The sequence below is a fragment of the Cryptomeria japonica genome, chromosome 5 (assembly GCF_030272615.1).
Source record: "Cryptomeria japonica chromosome 5, Sugi_1.0, whole genome shotgun sequence".
NCBI classification, from domain to species: domain Eukaryota; kingdom Viridiplantae; phylum Streptophyta; class Pinopsida; order Cupressales; family Cupressaceae; genus Cryptomeria; species Cryptomeria japonica.
The window spans coordinates 547,775,623-547,792,784 of record NC_081409.1 but is presented as its reverse complement, the minus strand read 5'-3'; positions in this window follow the sequence as shown (position 1 = coordinate 547,792,784).

Below are 17,162 nucleotides of genomic sequence, written 5' to 3'. Positions count from 1 at the left end.
TGCAGAATTTTTTCGAAATGGAGTTGTGCAACTCATAACTATTGACCCAGTGAAATTGAAGTTACTAGTCAATGGTTATTGCCTAAAGCTTTATCGTAATCCCTCATCCAAAAATGAGTTCTTGCAACAATTCCATGCATCTTCCCATTCCAGAATTCCTACAGCCGAAGAAGGTGGATTTCATGTTCCACCTTCTCCCTAGTCATGTCATCACATGCATAATAAACACTTCCACTTTTTGTGGGAGTACATTCTCCATCAATAAATGCATCATCCTTCCATCTCATGTTCTTCTCTTCCACATTCACTCCACTTCCTTCAATTTCAATTTTCAACCAGTTAATCAATCCAGTATTGTACTTACTTCCATCATGACTAGATCTTGTGCATTCTACATGCTCCAGGTATGTACTTAACACATTGTGTATATTATTTCTTTCATATGCATTTATTTTAATACAATTCAATTAATATGAATATTTCACATAGCACACACTTTTCCGCTTTCATGTATGACATGTGTGGACACCTATCAAACTTTAGGTTGGGGGGGGAAGGTATGTTGTGTCATAATGTGTCATCCACGTCCATCATAAAATCTTACGTCAACAAATCTTTTTGAAATATGCCTATGCTATTTATGATAGTCCATATTAGGTGATATGACCTCCCTTTTAAAATTGCATGCTTAAGCCTAGTTGTACTAACACCGCCAATGTTTTAAGTCATAATAGCCTTCTATAATGAATTTAATTTTCATTATTAAGTGATAAGCCAAGAAATACAAATTTGAAGGGTTTTTCTCGGCGGGAGGTCGGAAGTTGCAGGAAACATTTGAATTTTTAGAACAGTGTTTTCAGAAAACCGAAGCATACAGCTAAAAGTAAACCATGGGAGGGTATCTTATCAAGATTGAGCCTACAACTCATACCATACTTTCTGCAAGATCAAATTTCTGAGCCAGAATTTAGACAATGTGGCTAGATGGATTATTCTCTGAGGCTTAATGGGTTTGACAATGACATTGCTTTAGAATTTCCTCAAACATTTTCCAATGGTGAAAGTACTGAAAGTAATTTCTACAAAAGAATGAATAGAAGAGGTCTTAGGGACACCAATGGAAGGAGAAAAATATTATGAGTCTAAAGATGCTAGGTCTGCTAGGGTACAGTTCTCCAGAACTCGTGACCCCCCTCTTAATGTGGACAAATAGGGGACTAGGAAACTTTCTTTGCCAGAAAAATGGAAACAAGTAGCAGTGTACGTGATCAAATATCTTACCTATGAGGGTAGACAATCATGCCTCCATTCTCTTCATTTCAAACTGCTAAGTCACCTGAGACATGGTTGAAGGATGAATGTGCCAAATGTCTTATACAATTTACTCTCATTCATGGCAGCTGAAACACAGAAAGGTAGGTCAAACTTTGTCTCATCATTATTTGATTAAATTGCTTGTAGAAAGGTCTTTACAAGATGTCTCCTAGATGACTTGGGATGAATTTGTGGCAATAAATAAATTTAACGTAACAAATGCTAGAAGTATGGGTCAATCTTCAAAATAAAGGGTTAGGGCAACAAAGGAAACCATTAAATCAACCCCAGGAGCTTCAACATCTAGGGTTGCCGCTGGTATAGACTCTCCTATAGTAGAACCTTCATCTAGTGATACAAGTGAATATACAGCAGACCCCAATGTCAATATGCAAATTAAAACTCCAAAAAGGACTAGGGCTATTGTCCAAGAAGAGAAAGGTAAAGCAAAGAAAAATGAAGCAAGAGGGAAGGGACATAGAAACAGAAAATGGAAAAGGGAAACTTGAGCCCTAGGAAAAGGAAAAATGAAGAGGGGAAGTCACCTGCTACCACTACTCAAGCTAGTACATATGTTAAAAGATTTAAATATTCTAAACCCTCTAAAATAGCTGAGAAGAAACCCCAAAGAATAAGCCACAGGCTCAGAGGAAAACCTAGGAAAATTAGACATAGTGAGCCTTGGATAAGAATTCAAATTGACTCTTTAGGGTTTGAGCACTCTACCCGTAGTGCAGAAGAAGAGGTGGCACACAATGAGGAAATGAGAAATTTATCTCTAGAGAAGCAGGGCCCAGTAATAGAGGAAGAATAGCTTCAAGAGGATATAGGTTTGAGCGGCCTTGTTGATTTAGTTATTGTGATAGAACAAATGACCAAACAAGAGCTAGTGAAGGAAAAAGAAGGAGAATTAGTTCAAACAAATCCTCATGTTGAAAGGCATAGACCTACTCATTTCTCATGGATGTTTGTGTTAGGATAATCGGTGAACAACTGAGAGGGGGGGGTGAATCATTTGTTAATAGATTATGTGAATTAAAGCACTTAAAACCTTATACCAGAATAACTAATAAAGCATTAAAGCATAATTGAAAACCAAAGTATCAATACCATGCAACCATAACACATAACACCATGATTTGTACATGGAAAACCTAATGAAGGGAAAAACATGATGGGAAACCCTACCCATAGTCAGATGATACTTTTGTGGAAAGTATATGATTACATTAAGGGCCTACACATGCAAGAAGGCACACTGCCTAGAGTGCACTGCTCATCACAATGGAGTCTCACTGACTACAGAAGAGGCCAACCACCTCAAAATATTCGGACAACAATCTAAAAAGAAGAAATGCCAATGATAGCATCAAACATGCCAGATTACAGTTTCAGTTAAGCTCAATACCGGAGGTCTAACCTCTTACATAAACCCAACTTGATCACCTATGATCAACAAAATCCTCTGAACAAATGATTATTGAAGGAGTTCATGCTAGTTAGTTGGTTGAAGACAAAGTCTCAGTGGGATGAGTATTGAAGGAGTCAACAGTCGGTTATCTACAGCTTAGAGAGTGTAATTGTGAAACTTTGGTATTCATGTTTGTTGGAGAATAAATCTAGGAGGGATAGTTATGCTATATTTCCTCTATAGTTGAAACAACTTGATTGTTTCCTATTCGGAGTGCAACTCTATGTCCTCTTTCTTATGTTGTAATAAATGGCATCCTCCTAATGTTTTGGGAGTGGACCTGCTAGTAGTTAGAGATAGTTAGGAGTTTATTTATTATAAATAAGTTCAAAAATCCCTTCTTAGGAATAGTGAACATCAGGTATTGTAATTTCTTAGTCTTTTATTGCAAAACAATTTTCAGCAAATACTATGATGTAACAAGTGTTTTTAGATTAATAAGACAATACGCCAATTTGTAGTACTTATTTGAGTTTTGTGAAGACTTGCTAAGGGGGCCCACTTAGAAGGAATTCCACCCTTTGTGTTCAGTAGTTATTTTCCTTAGGTATTTAGTTTGTTGTCTTGGCAGTTGATTGTTCTTGTAGCCATTGGAATTCATCCTATGATTGTTCCTGTAGCCAAGGCAGACATAGTAGATTCCTGACTGCTTGCTATGGACCAAGTTTCTTTTTTTCTGAATTCAAGGTAGTGCCTATTCAAGTATTTCAATTATTTACTTTGAGAAACATTTTTCGTTTTAGTAGAATGACTACAATGAGGAATTTAGTGCATATGCCTTGCTGACCCATTTCAATTATATGCCCCGGGTTGACAGAGAAGTGAGCTTTCACAATGATCATCTGACTACTTAGTATGGATGTCCAGTCCCTAAGTCATGGCCTCAGAGTCTAGTTATTAGAACCATTAAGAGAGACAAACAGAACCATTGAGAACCCAAGCTTTCCATCAAAGGTCGAGTTTATCCCAATCAATCAATAAGAGTGGTCACATCACATTGTCCAATTTTCCTTCTCCCCAAATCACTTATTGAGTCATTTGTCCATCTAAAGTAACCTTGGTTTCAATTAAATTTCTTCAATCTCCCCCCTTTCTTCCATAAATAATTTTCTCCCTCATAATCATTGTTATTTCTTTCTTCCAAAAGCATTTCCATCTTTAATCTCTAAGGGCTTAACACACCAATCAATCTTCAATCCTCAATCAATCATCAACCTTAATCCAAATCAATCAATCAACTTCATCTTAAGGGTAACACTTTGTGAAAGGCTTGATTTAGACCTTTTATCTTTAATCAATCATCAATTAGCTTTTGTGCTTGGTAAATAATCTCCCCCAAGTACCTTTGCTTAATCATTTGGGTTGATCAAGACCCTAATCCTTTTTCCCTATTTTTCTTATGAACATAAGTCTATCCTAAGTAGAAGAAGGTTTGATCAATTGTACCTAAATCCTAAGGTCTAAATTTTTCTTATCTTGGTTGTCACCTTGCTTTGTGGTCCACATCATCAAACCCCCACCTAAGTCCTAATCCAAGGCGGCTAAGGTACCATTTTAATCAAATAAAACTTGTCCTAATTCAAGGACCATCCAAATCAACTTCAATCCAGTCCAACTTAAATCACCCTTGCTTGCCAAATACAAATCATTTCTAAATTTCCCTTTCGTCACTTTCATCTTTAAGGTTACCCATGTATGGTCTTGAATGACTCACAAAAAGTGAAAAATGGTCACCGAGGGCAATGAAATGCGTAAAACTAGTCATCTCTTCAACCAAGATCCACAAGAAGAGGAACAACTTATCGACCAACCTAAACTCTCTCTGCATGTGCAATCCTTCAAAGATGATCCATACAATTAGGAGATGATGGAAAGGTTCTTCAAACACAATCCTAATGGGCTCATATCTCAACTCATCAATCAAGGGGCTCATCTACCCCTGGATTTTGACTGGTCTATCCTTGAAAAACCACCGAAGGGTGAACTTGTGGACAAATTTGTTCTTGATGCCCTTCACCAACCGCTATCCACAACATCCACACCTATGACCACTTTGCCTTAGATTTCCATTCCTCCAAACATTTTTAATCCTCTAAGGCCATCCATACCCCTTCATAACTTGGACAACTACATCAACACTAGCTTGTCTTCCGCTAGCACCATTCATGGGTTACATCCTCAAAACACTTCACAACCCCCTTCTCCCATTTATCAATACATTGGTGTTGTTATCTCATCCATGCCCAACCAAATCCCAAGGTCTAACACAAATAATTACATTCCTCATGTCCAAAATCAATAACCCAATCTCATGAAGGAAATTCAGGATATGAAGGACTTCATTAAAAATTTCAAGGATGTGACAAATAAGAAACTGTATACTTTCAAAGAAATATGTCCTTGTCCATATGATCCTTCCATTTTGATTGCACCCTACCCTCCAGGTTTTGAGATACTCAAGTTTGATAAGTACAAGAGAAAAGGCGAACCTAGAGACCGTGTCTGTGAATTTTGTATTCCTTGTCAAGAAGTCTCCTATAGTAACGTATACCTTAGAAGACTTTTCCCTAAAATTCTTAGTGGAGATGCTCTTGCTTGGTTTTCCACTCTACCTCATGGATCCATTCAGTCATTTGCTGACCTCATAGAGAATTTTATATCCCATTATGCTTATAATATTGAAAATGATGCTTTTATGATGGAATTATGCAATACAAAGCAAAGTCCCGGATAAACCTTTGTCAACTTTATTCAAAGGTGGCGATATGTCATGAAAAAGTTTCCTTGGGACATACGAGAGTCATACCAAATGGAGTTATTCCAATGCAACCTGGTACTAGAACTATCTAAAACTTTGACTTGTCAATGATTGGATACATTTGAGCAAATCACCAAGAAAGACTTAGCCTTAGAACGTGTCTTTTTTAGAGGAAGGAACAATAAAGAATTATCAAAAGTCTAATCAAGGTTCCTCCTCATACAATGACAAGCCCAAGTATTTGTCTAAAAACTAGAACATCGTTAATGATAGAGTCACCTACGCCAAGCATGTTCAAACCATGGCCACTCCTCCCAAGCCCACCACCATCATTAATTTCTTCAACACCCAACCTAACCCCCGCAACCAATCCCAACCTTGCAAAAATGTCTTTGTCCAAGGTCGACCTCCCCGCTCCAACAATCATACCCAGTGGGAGTATACTCCACTTACCGGACATATTGAGGTCATTTTCTAAAAGCTAGTCAAGGTTGGTGTTGTTATCTTCTCAATGACCCTCTTGTTCAATGAAAATCAACCTAAACCCCGATGGTATAATGAGAATAAATACCATAATTACCCTCATGTTAATGGTTATGATACATGCAAGTGTATGAAGCTAAATAACTACATCCAAGACCTAATTGATGAGGGTGATATTGAGGTTGCAACCGCTAAACTTGGTAATTCCAATGACAAATTCGAGATGTACTAGGACTCATTTCCAATACATGGTAAGGAAAAATCCTCATCATCTTATGAAGTGCATTATGAATATACCAATTACGTTTCCAGCTTTGAATACTTGGTAGACCGCATAGAATATGTCGATACCCATGTCAATACCATCACAATACAAGGAGGTGATATCCCTCCCGCTTCTCACAGATCCAAGGTTACCATTCAAGGTGTCCCTCCCAAGAAAAGATAGTCATTCAAGGTGCCTCACCTTCCACTTCATGTTCCCAGAATGACTGCAATGTCACCACCCGCAGAGGAAGATTAACTATTCAAGGAGCTCCTCCCCCTCCCCAACAATCCCCCATGTCATCCACCAACCGCTATAATATCCTTGATCATCTTTGTAGGACACCTGCACAAATCTCCATCTTATAACTCCTCAAGATTTCACCTATCCACAAAGAGATCCTTGAGAAAGCCCTCCTAGAGTCTCGTGTCCCAGACAATATCATTGTAGCCCAATTCCAAGCCCTCATTAGTAACCTAGCTATGCAACATCACCTTGTTTTCACATCCAACGATGCCCCATTTGTAGACCCATCCTATAATAAACCCCTTCATATTGAGGCTATTGTTTAGAAGCATAAAATCAAGAGAGTCCTTATAGATGGTGGATTTGGCCACAATCTTTGTATATACAAATTGATTAAACAATTGGGAATTTCTCAATACTTGATTGATCCATCTGGTAAGATCATAATAAAGGCCTATGATGATACAAAAAGGGTCTCCAAAGGTACTATAACACTCCCTCTTCAAGTGGGCCCTGTAATGGTGGAAACAACATGTCAATTCTTGGACCTTGATCTCCCATACAAAATTCTCCTTGGTCACCCATGGATTCACTCCATTCAAGCCGTCCCATCCACCTATCACCAATGCTTAAAATTCCCTTACAATGGTAGATAGATCACCATCCTGACTCATTTGCAACCCTTCTAATACTGCAAACTCCTTGAAGGGAAACACCCCTATCATTGTCCACTCAACACACCCACACTGCTACCTCCATCTGATCCCTCAAACATCACATCCACTTCATCCCAACCTAAGATCAAGGTCAAGATAATTGACAATGGTTGTGGAGAGTACACCCTTCAAAATGATCTCTATGTGGGACAACTCCCACCCTCTCCTAAGTCATATGGTAAGAAAAAAGAAAAAAAGGTTGAAAAGAAACCCACCATGAAATGCAAGAAGACCACCTTTCAATAGTGGGGTCCACTTGATGAAGAGAGCTTGGAAATTGATGTCACCTTTTGTTATACTGAGAATAAGCTGAAGCACCAACAAATATCCCCAAAAAGATGTATCCTAAAGCATCTACTATGGTAGAGAAGATGGGTTATAAGGGACATGGTCTCGGACCATAGGAAAAAGGAATCAAAGCACCCATCTCTTGAATCTCCTACAAGCATAATAGGGGTTTGGGTTACTCACCTGTGCCTAAGATCACTATCATTGGTGCCCCAACAAATCCTCCTACTAAAGTTGAAGACTTCAATGAAGAGGAATTCCATGAAGTACCCTTCGAGTACCTTTATGATATATTTGGTGATGCCTACATTAATACCATCACCCCCATTACCCCTTCCATCCCATCTAAGATTCAACTCATCCACCCTGAGCTTATCGATTGGAATCAATGAGGACCACTCATTCTTGACATTTGTGCTAATGATAATTCCCTTTTGGAATTATTACTATGCAAGACCTTGAGGACCACATGTCTATAAATGGGATACAACTCAATTGTGAGACATACTTTGGTATTCAAGTCAACTCCCTTAGTCGCAAAAGTGAAAATCAAAAGAAATATCACAAGTCCCTTGGTGAAAACCTCTATGAGGAACCTTCAAACATAAAAAAAGTAAAAATAAATAATGAATCTTCTACTAAAAAACCTAGATTAGGTGCTAGAAAATGAGGGACTTGAATTGCCTACGATGGTTCCCCTATATCAAGAGAAATCACCATTTCTCATTGAAGAAACATACACCATGAACATGAGATTAGAAGATAATCCAAAGAATGTGCTAAACGCCAAGTTTCTTATAGACCAAGAGAAATAAAACTTCATATCTTTCCTCAAAGAGACGTAAATAAACTTTGTCTGGTCCTATCAGACATGTTAGACTTTGAACCAAAATTGGTGGTACATAATCTTTTCATCAGACCAAATGCCAAGCCTGTCAAACAAAAGCTCCACAAAATGCATCCACAAGTCACTATCTAGGTTAAGGCTAAACTAAAAAAAATGTTGGATGTTGGATTAATCAAACCCATCGATTATCTTGAGTGGGTTTCAAATATTGTGTATGTTGGGAAGCCAGTCGGGGGCATCAAAATATGCACAGACTTTAGAGACCACATCAAAGCATGTCCAAAGGATGATTTCTCGCTGCCAAATATAGACATGAAGTGATCAGTTTTCCACAATCCATTATGCTTCTTATTGTTTTTTTTGGATTCGATTGTGTTTGTATTTTTTTTGCATCGACGTTTCGGATCACACTCTGTGAACCATCATCAAGATGATAGAGAGCTAAAGGATTAGAATGGTTCATAGAGTGTGAACCAAAACATCGATATGAAAAAAAAAATTACAAATACAATCAAATCCAGAAAGAACAACAAGAAATATAGACATGATCGTGGACCTTATAGCTAGACATGAAATTCTCTCCCTAATGGATGGTTTCTCAGGATATAATCATATCATAATTACAAAAGAAGACCAACACAAAACCACATTCACTACTCCTTGGGGTACCTTCTATTATCAAGTCATGCCTTTTGGTCTTAGGAATGCAAGAGAAACCTATCAAAGAGAAATGATGACCATCTTCCATGACCTCTTACACAACATTATGGAAGACTATTTGGATGATCTCATAGGAAAATAAAAATCAAGAGACGGGCACATCCATGTATTAAGGAAGATCTTTAAAAGGCTCAAGAAATACAGTTTGTGACTTAACCCTAAGAAATGTGTCTTCGAGGGTTACATCAAGAATGTTGTTGGGATTCATAATCTCTCATAGAGGAATAGAAGTGGAACCAACCAAAGTTAAAGTGGAAATGCCTCCTCCCAAGACACTCAAACAACTTCACAGTCTCCAAGAAAAACTCCAGTCTATCCACAGATTTATAGCACAACTGGTAGATAAGTGTCATCTATTTGCACATCTCCTACGCAAGGACACTAAATTCATGTGGAACTACCTATGTCAAAAGGCCTTTGATAAACAAAGAATATCTAGCATCCCCTCCAGTCTTGATGCTACCTATTCCAAGACAACCTCTCTTCTTGCACATATCAGCAACCAAAGTGGCATTGTGGGCATTATTAGCACAAACAGATGATAAAGGAAAATAGCATGCAATATACTATATCAAACACACTCTTGTGGGATACGAACTCAACTATACTCCCATAGAAAGGGCTTGTCTTGCACTACTCTTCAGCACTTAAAAACTATGCCATTATATGCTCAACAAGAAGACTAATATAATAGTAAAAATTGATCCTCTCAAGTGCTTGTTGTCTAAAGCTACCCTCATAGGACATACAACAAAATGGATCATGCTCCTGAGTGAATTTGACATTGAGTACGTAGATAGAAAAGCAATAAATGGGAACATCATAGCAAATCAATTGGCCAACACTCCTCGTCAAGGTAATCACCCCCTTATAAATGAGTTTCTTGATGATTTTATCGTGACTATCACCACATCCAAACAATGGCAGATATACTTTGATGGATCTTGTACACAAAATGGATCAGGGGTAGGAATATTGTTGATTACACCTCAAGGAGATTGCATTTGTAAGTCCTATAAGATAGCCTTTGGATGCACCAACAACATTGCAGAATATGAAGCCCTCATTATTGGACTTTGCTTGGCTATCCAATGGAAAATCACATAATTGCAAGTCTACGGTGACTCCCAACTTGTCATAAAGAAAGTAAATGATGAATATCAAACAAAGGATGACAAATTTCTCCCTTATCAGAGCATGGTCAAAGATCTCAAGCAGCATTTCACCTTCGTTCAATTTGAGCAAATTCCTCAAAAAAACAATAGGGTTGTTGATGCCATGGCCACAATTGGTTCCCTCTTGCAGATGTCCATAAATAATCAGAAGTGTGAGTTCTTGATTGAGAAACTTTTAGTGTTGGTATACAATGTGCCTAAATCTGAATTGTTGTGTATCCTTGTTGGTCCCAATTCTCCATGGTACCAAGAAACCTTCACCTACCTACGAAACATCATCCCCCCTCACCTCAATAAAACCTAGCAACAAACCTTCATCTGTTGATCTACTCGCTATACCATCCTTGGTAACACCCTATTTCAAAGGCACTTTGATGAAACCCTCCTAAGATGTTTAGACAAAGAGGAGGCTGAATGAGAACTACGTGAAGTGCATGAAGGTATTTATGGAACACACTCAAGCGGCTTCACTCTAGCTAAAAAACTCTTATGCACAGGATACTACTGGCCAATAATGTAAGAAGATGCATATCATTATGTAAAGAAATGTATCCCCTGTTAGAAACATGGTGACAAAATCCATGGGCCTTCTCAGGATTTGTAGCCATTTATCATACCTTGGCCCTTCTCTCAGTGGGGACTCGATCTCATAGGGAAAATCCACACTGCCTCATCCAACGGTCATAAATCCATAATAATTGCCATTGAATACTTCACTAAGTGGGTGGAAGCCATACCCCTCACTTTTACCACTGGAAAACAAATTTCCATGTTTATCCTAAATTACCTCATCTACCGGTATGGAATTCCCAAAGTTATCATCACAAATAATGATAGACCCTTCAAAAATTAGGACGTAAAAGAATTGTGCCAGAAGTTCGCTATCCAACACTGCTTTTCCACTCCATACTACCTACAAGGCAATGGTCAAGCAAAGGCTTTGAATAAAACTCTTATCAAGATCCTCAAGAAAACAGTCAATGAAGCTAGCCAAGATTAGCACTTGCAACTCTATCTTGCCCTTTGGGCCTACCACACAAGTATCTATACTCCCATAGGAGCCACCCCATACTCCCTAGTCTTTGGTTTAGAAGTTTTTCTCCTCCTTGAGATCGATATTCCTTCACTAAGGGTATCACTGCAAAACATTCTTCCTAATGAAGAGTACAGAGTGGCCAGATTACAAGAACTAGAACTACAAGATGAAAGGCACCTCAAGGCCTCGAATCATCTCTGGGTATATAAAAATCATCTAAGGTTGAGTTACAACAAAAATTTCAAAACTCAAGAATTCGACATTGGTGACCTAGTTCTCATGGAAAATCAAAAGAGTCTTCAAGATCATGAAAAGAAAGGAAAGTTTGAGCCTAATTGGCTTGGACCTTATATTATTACTACAAAATATGGATTAGGAGCTTATCAATTGGCTGCACCTGAATTAGATCCTTTAGATGAGCCCATGAATATCATGCACTTGAAGATATTCTATACCTAGTCTTTAGAGGTTGCCAGTTTTCAAAATTAGAAAAGAACAAAAAAAATTAAAAAATTCATAAAAATACAAGAAAAAAAAATGAAAAAAGAAAAAAATTAAAGAAAAATTAATTCTTCCATCAGTGAAAACCACTTTGTGGCACTATGGGCAAGTATCATGGTGAAAACCCAATTTCAGGCATCAAGGTAAACAAGGTCAAATCCACCATTTCTTTGGACCATTATTTTAGACTGCACATCAATCATTTAGAATTCAGTCATTACCTATCATAATCTCCCCTCTCCTTCCTTGTATCCATATTTTGTAATGTAAGCCATTAGTTAGCCTCCATCTTCCCCCCAATCCTGCATCCATATCCCATTAGTGAAATCATCAAAAAGACAACTCCCCATTTTTCCATGGGTAAATTGTGCATCAATCATTCAGACTTTAACCATCACCCCCTCCCTTTCCCCCCCTCCCACATCCATATTTCATTAGTGATGTCAGGAATTGATTCACCATTTAGCCCCATCCATTTTCTCCCTTCATCTATGCAGGTTGATTCCATCTTGATCACCCACAATGCCTCCTCATACCGTTTCACTCCCTCATGAGATGATGAGCTTGTCCAAACTATGAATAAAGATCATCCCACTAAACTGAGCTTTTGTCCCATCACACTGACCTTTTTACTGCTTTCTGAGCTTATCCCGTCAAGCTAAACTTCTTCTTGATTTGCACGTTATCCAAGCACACATCCACAAGGTCCTAATCAAATCTTAACAATCAGTTTCACACCTGCATCCATTTGCACCTATCATCTACTGTTATTGCCTACACATTCCTATCAGTTACCTTTGCCCATCGGGAAGCATCCTTCCCATGTTAGGCACTATCATCCTAATCCTAAGTCTTACTCTTGGTAGTAGAGGTCAGTTGGCCATGTGTGTGTCGTTTGCATGATTTAGTCTTTTGTTTTGATTTGCAACTTTGTGTCATATGGCTACTCCTATCTTGGGTTGCCTTAATCATCCATATTTTGGTATGTCCTGGGTTGGCGTATATTTGGGCATATTTTTGTGGTATGGCATGTTTGAAGGTTTCTCTTGCATGATCCTACAGTCCCACATCGACATAATTATGATGTTTGTGAGTCTATGTGCATAGAGACACCCATTGTTTGAGAGTCTTTCCACGCCTTGGATCTTCAAAACATTCTAATTCCTATAATCAGTAATATAGATCATCCTTGGCAATATTAAACTAGGTTTTCTATCCAAATCTACACAACAACAAATCACTCACCATTCACTCATTCCATTTTTCATTCCCCTCTATTTTAGAGGCTTCAATTTAATCACTTTTCCCCCCTCTTTCCTATGTCTAGTCCTATATCATTGTATTATGGTTGGATCATTATTAAAAAATTATGCATTCCCATTTTTATTTAGGATGCCATATAGTTGCATCAGTTATTTCTCATTATCATTATCATTATCATTATTATTATCATTATCATTTTCACTTAGGATTATAATTGCATATTCAATTCATATTTTGTTTAGGTATCACATCTTCATCATGTTCATCTAGTTACAATTTAATTACATTGCATTCTCATCTAGTGTCATTATCATATATCACTATTCACTTAGTTATTTTACCATTCATATTTTCATCATCATAATCATTATAGTTTCATTTTTCATTATACATTACATTCATTGCATTCATTTTACAAGCACCCATATCATTACATGTAGATATCATATACAAATCAAGATCAAGCACAAGTATATTGCAAGCTATATTTCAACTCAAATGTAATAAAGGCATGATCTGAAATAAAACAAGTCCTGTTGACATTATGCATATTAAGCTTGTCCATTATATTGCATTTTAGGCATCATTATAAGCATTTCATACATATTCATCCATTTCATTATTACATACATAAATGTCCATTTCATTACTACATTGTATATAATATCACACATTAGGTAATAGGCTAAACATAATAATTGCATATTACATAATCACATACCTCACATAAATCATATACATTCATCTTGCATCCACAAACATGTTAGGAACATCATAAATATACATACACATCACATAGGAGGCATACATCTTGCATCACAAACATGTTAGATCATACGCATCATCATAATCATAAATCAAAAATCATCAATCATAAATAATCCATAACAAATAATAAGCAAATAATAAGCCCCAAAGGATCAAAATGTCACACATAAACATAGGAGCACTAGCCCATGCTATCTCTATTTGTCGCACCTCCTGAGGGCCCTGTTGATGGTGGTCGGGGAGCTCTCATGCCTACAGACTATCTTGATGTTTGTGTTTGTGTTTGTGTCTGCCTGGACTGTGTATGCTCTACAAAGGTCAGATCTCACTATTCCTCTATCACTGCTCTCTCATATAGGCTCTTGTAATACTAAGCCTCCTACAATAACCTCTTGAGGCCCTTTGTGCATCCATCAACTTGGTGAACAAGTTCATCTATTGTCTTGGATCTAGTGTTTGTCTCACTACATCCCTCTCCCCTTGAAGTTGCACTACCTTTATCTCCACTCTGCTAAGTCTAGCCTTGATAGTATCTAATTCCTCGTCCATTTGTTGCATCTCCTTCCCCATCTGCCCAATGGCTCCCCCACTCCTAGCGGCCTCCAGTAGCTTTGAGGTCGTCTCTTCCTTTGTCTTGAAACTATCTCACTCAGAGATAGCAGTCTCCAAATCCCTCCTCAATGAATCCCCCTCCTTCCTCACCCAGTCCAACTCTACCTGCAAGATGTCGGCACTAACTCTCTCATGCTCGACCCTCTATCATTCAACTGCTAATTGCTCCTCCAAAATTTTATGCCTAGGCCCTCTCTATGTCCCTGTGCAAAATGGCTTAATCCAAAATGGCCTAAGGAACCTTCCCTACTGCCTATCCTCCCTCCTTATCTCCCTCCTTCTCTCCCTCATGTCCTCTCTCCCCTGCAGGTATATCCATGGGCTCCACTCCACCTCCTACCACCTCCTCCTATCCAGGTGCACCTATCTGTGTTGTTGGTGGATATATTTGTAATGGTAACTCTACTCTCACTAGTACCTACCTCCTCCATGTCCTAGGCACCTACTGCTAGACCCTAGCTCCTTGTGTTGCCTTCCCGTCCCCATCTCCATCCCCCTCTCCCCTAACTATCTGATGAATCGAGGGTGCTAGCTCATCCTCCTCCAAAATCCCTGGCCTCCTGAGTTGAACTGGCCTATGGGCTTCCCACCAAGCGTTGTAAGCCCTGGTACACCCTGCATCATCAACCTCTACTCTCAGTCCAGACCACTATGGTTGCCCTTGTCCAACTAAGGCATATGAAGAAGGGTCCAATATGATCCCCCAGGTAGTAGTCTCCCTCGTAACCTGAGGGTGCATCCACTCATGTCCCACTATATCATGCTAGTAACCGAATTGTCTCATCACCCGATGTGGGAGGTACTGACCAATAACATGTATTGTCTTGCTGAACAACCAACACTTGCTCTGAACCTAGGCAAGCATATAATATCACCACCACCCCTCATAGTTCCTATAGGGAAGCCATGTGAAGTATATCATCTCATCCAGTATGCACCTCCAAAACCAACAGGTGGTAACCTTGGTATATTGTAAGAGCCCCCTGTATCTACCCACATAGGGGTACCTCCTCCCTCACTCCTATCGGCCATGTGATAGTAATGTGCTCCCACACCTAGATATGAAGAAGCGTCACACTAGTCCTGAGGTTCTTGTAACTTCGGTAAATACACATGTGCATATCATGGTACAACTGTCCTAACTGTTGGCATATGCACACTCCAATGAGACATTGTATGTGATTGAAGGTTTTGTCATTGATGGCAACCTTGCAATCCTATGGCACCGGCAAAAGCATTATACTGGCATCAGCAGATCACAGTCTACACCAGCACTTAGGACACTAGCACCGGCACAGAAGAAAGGAAGTATACCGGCACAGAGGCCGACAGAATTTTGTTATATTTTATTTTGTTTATTATTGTAAAAATGTGTAAGCCGACTTGGCAAATTGTAAAATGACTCTTATATATAAAAGAGATCATTGTAGACATTTGGAATATGATGTAGAAGATATATAGGAAAATATTAGGCAGACCTATTATGTGAAATATAGGTCAAGGGGTATATGTAAAGAATAGAGCAGGAACCAATACTGAATCAGGCATTGAAGATGCTATTGTAAAGTAGTACAAGATATTGGATTTGTATAATCCTTATTGTAAGTCAGTGAGACTTCCCATTGAGCAGTGAGGTCTAGGCAGTTAGCCTTCCTGCATGTGCAGGCCCCTATTGTAAGTAATATTCTCTTATTGGTCAGTGAGTGAATATTGTGGGTCACAAATCCCATCGAGGATTTTCCCACACCGGGTTTCCTCGTTAAAATTTTGTGTTATGGTGTGCTTTTCATGTGGATGTTCTTGATTCTGTTTATTGCATTATTTCTTGCATACCGGTACACTGTTATATTATGTTCTGCATGTTTTAAGTTAATAAATTCCATTAATCGGTCAGATACTGATTCACCCCCCCTCTCAGTATCTGTGGGATCCCTAACAATTGGTATCAGAGCCTGGTCCTCTATTTTCAGAAGCCTAATAGCTTGAGGAAGATCTTGACACTAGTAAAGATGGAAAATATAATGAAGCAACTTGAAGGAGCTCTTACAGACTATGATGCAGAGAAATTGAAAAATATCAAATTAGAAGATGATTTAAGGGCAGCTCGGGACATCATTCAGGCACTTCAAGAAAATTTTACTATTGCAAGAAATAAGAGAAGAGAACTTTGTGAAAAATTGCAAAATGAGAATGATGAAAAGGAATCACTTAATGATATGATAAGAAAGTTGAAACAAGAGATCATGACAACAAAAAATGAAATGTAAGATATAACTATGAGATTTTGCAAAGAGATTGAGGATAGGAAGAAGAATAAAGAAGAATTGACCAAAAGACTAAGTGATGCAGCAAATCAGAACACAAGACTTAGCTATGAAAATGACATGTTGAAGACAGATCTGATGCATACTCAGAATGACTCAAATGAACTGATGAGACAAAAAGAAGTCTTAGAAAGAGAACTAGAAACTGCAAATCAACACAAAGAAAAATTCAAGAAAATCTCAGAGGAACTTGGCACCTTGCTGAAGAATCAAAAACCTAAAGGTGACACTTCTAGAATTGGCTTTGAAGTTGGTGATAGCTCCAATACTGCAAATACTCAAGATCACAGCAAACCGGTAAGACAACCTAATGCTTATAAATTCAATGGAAAATGCTTTAAATATAATAAGTATGGTCATAGAGCAAATGAATGT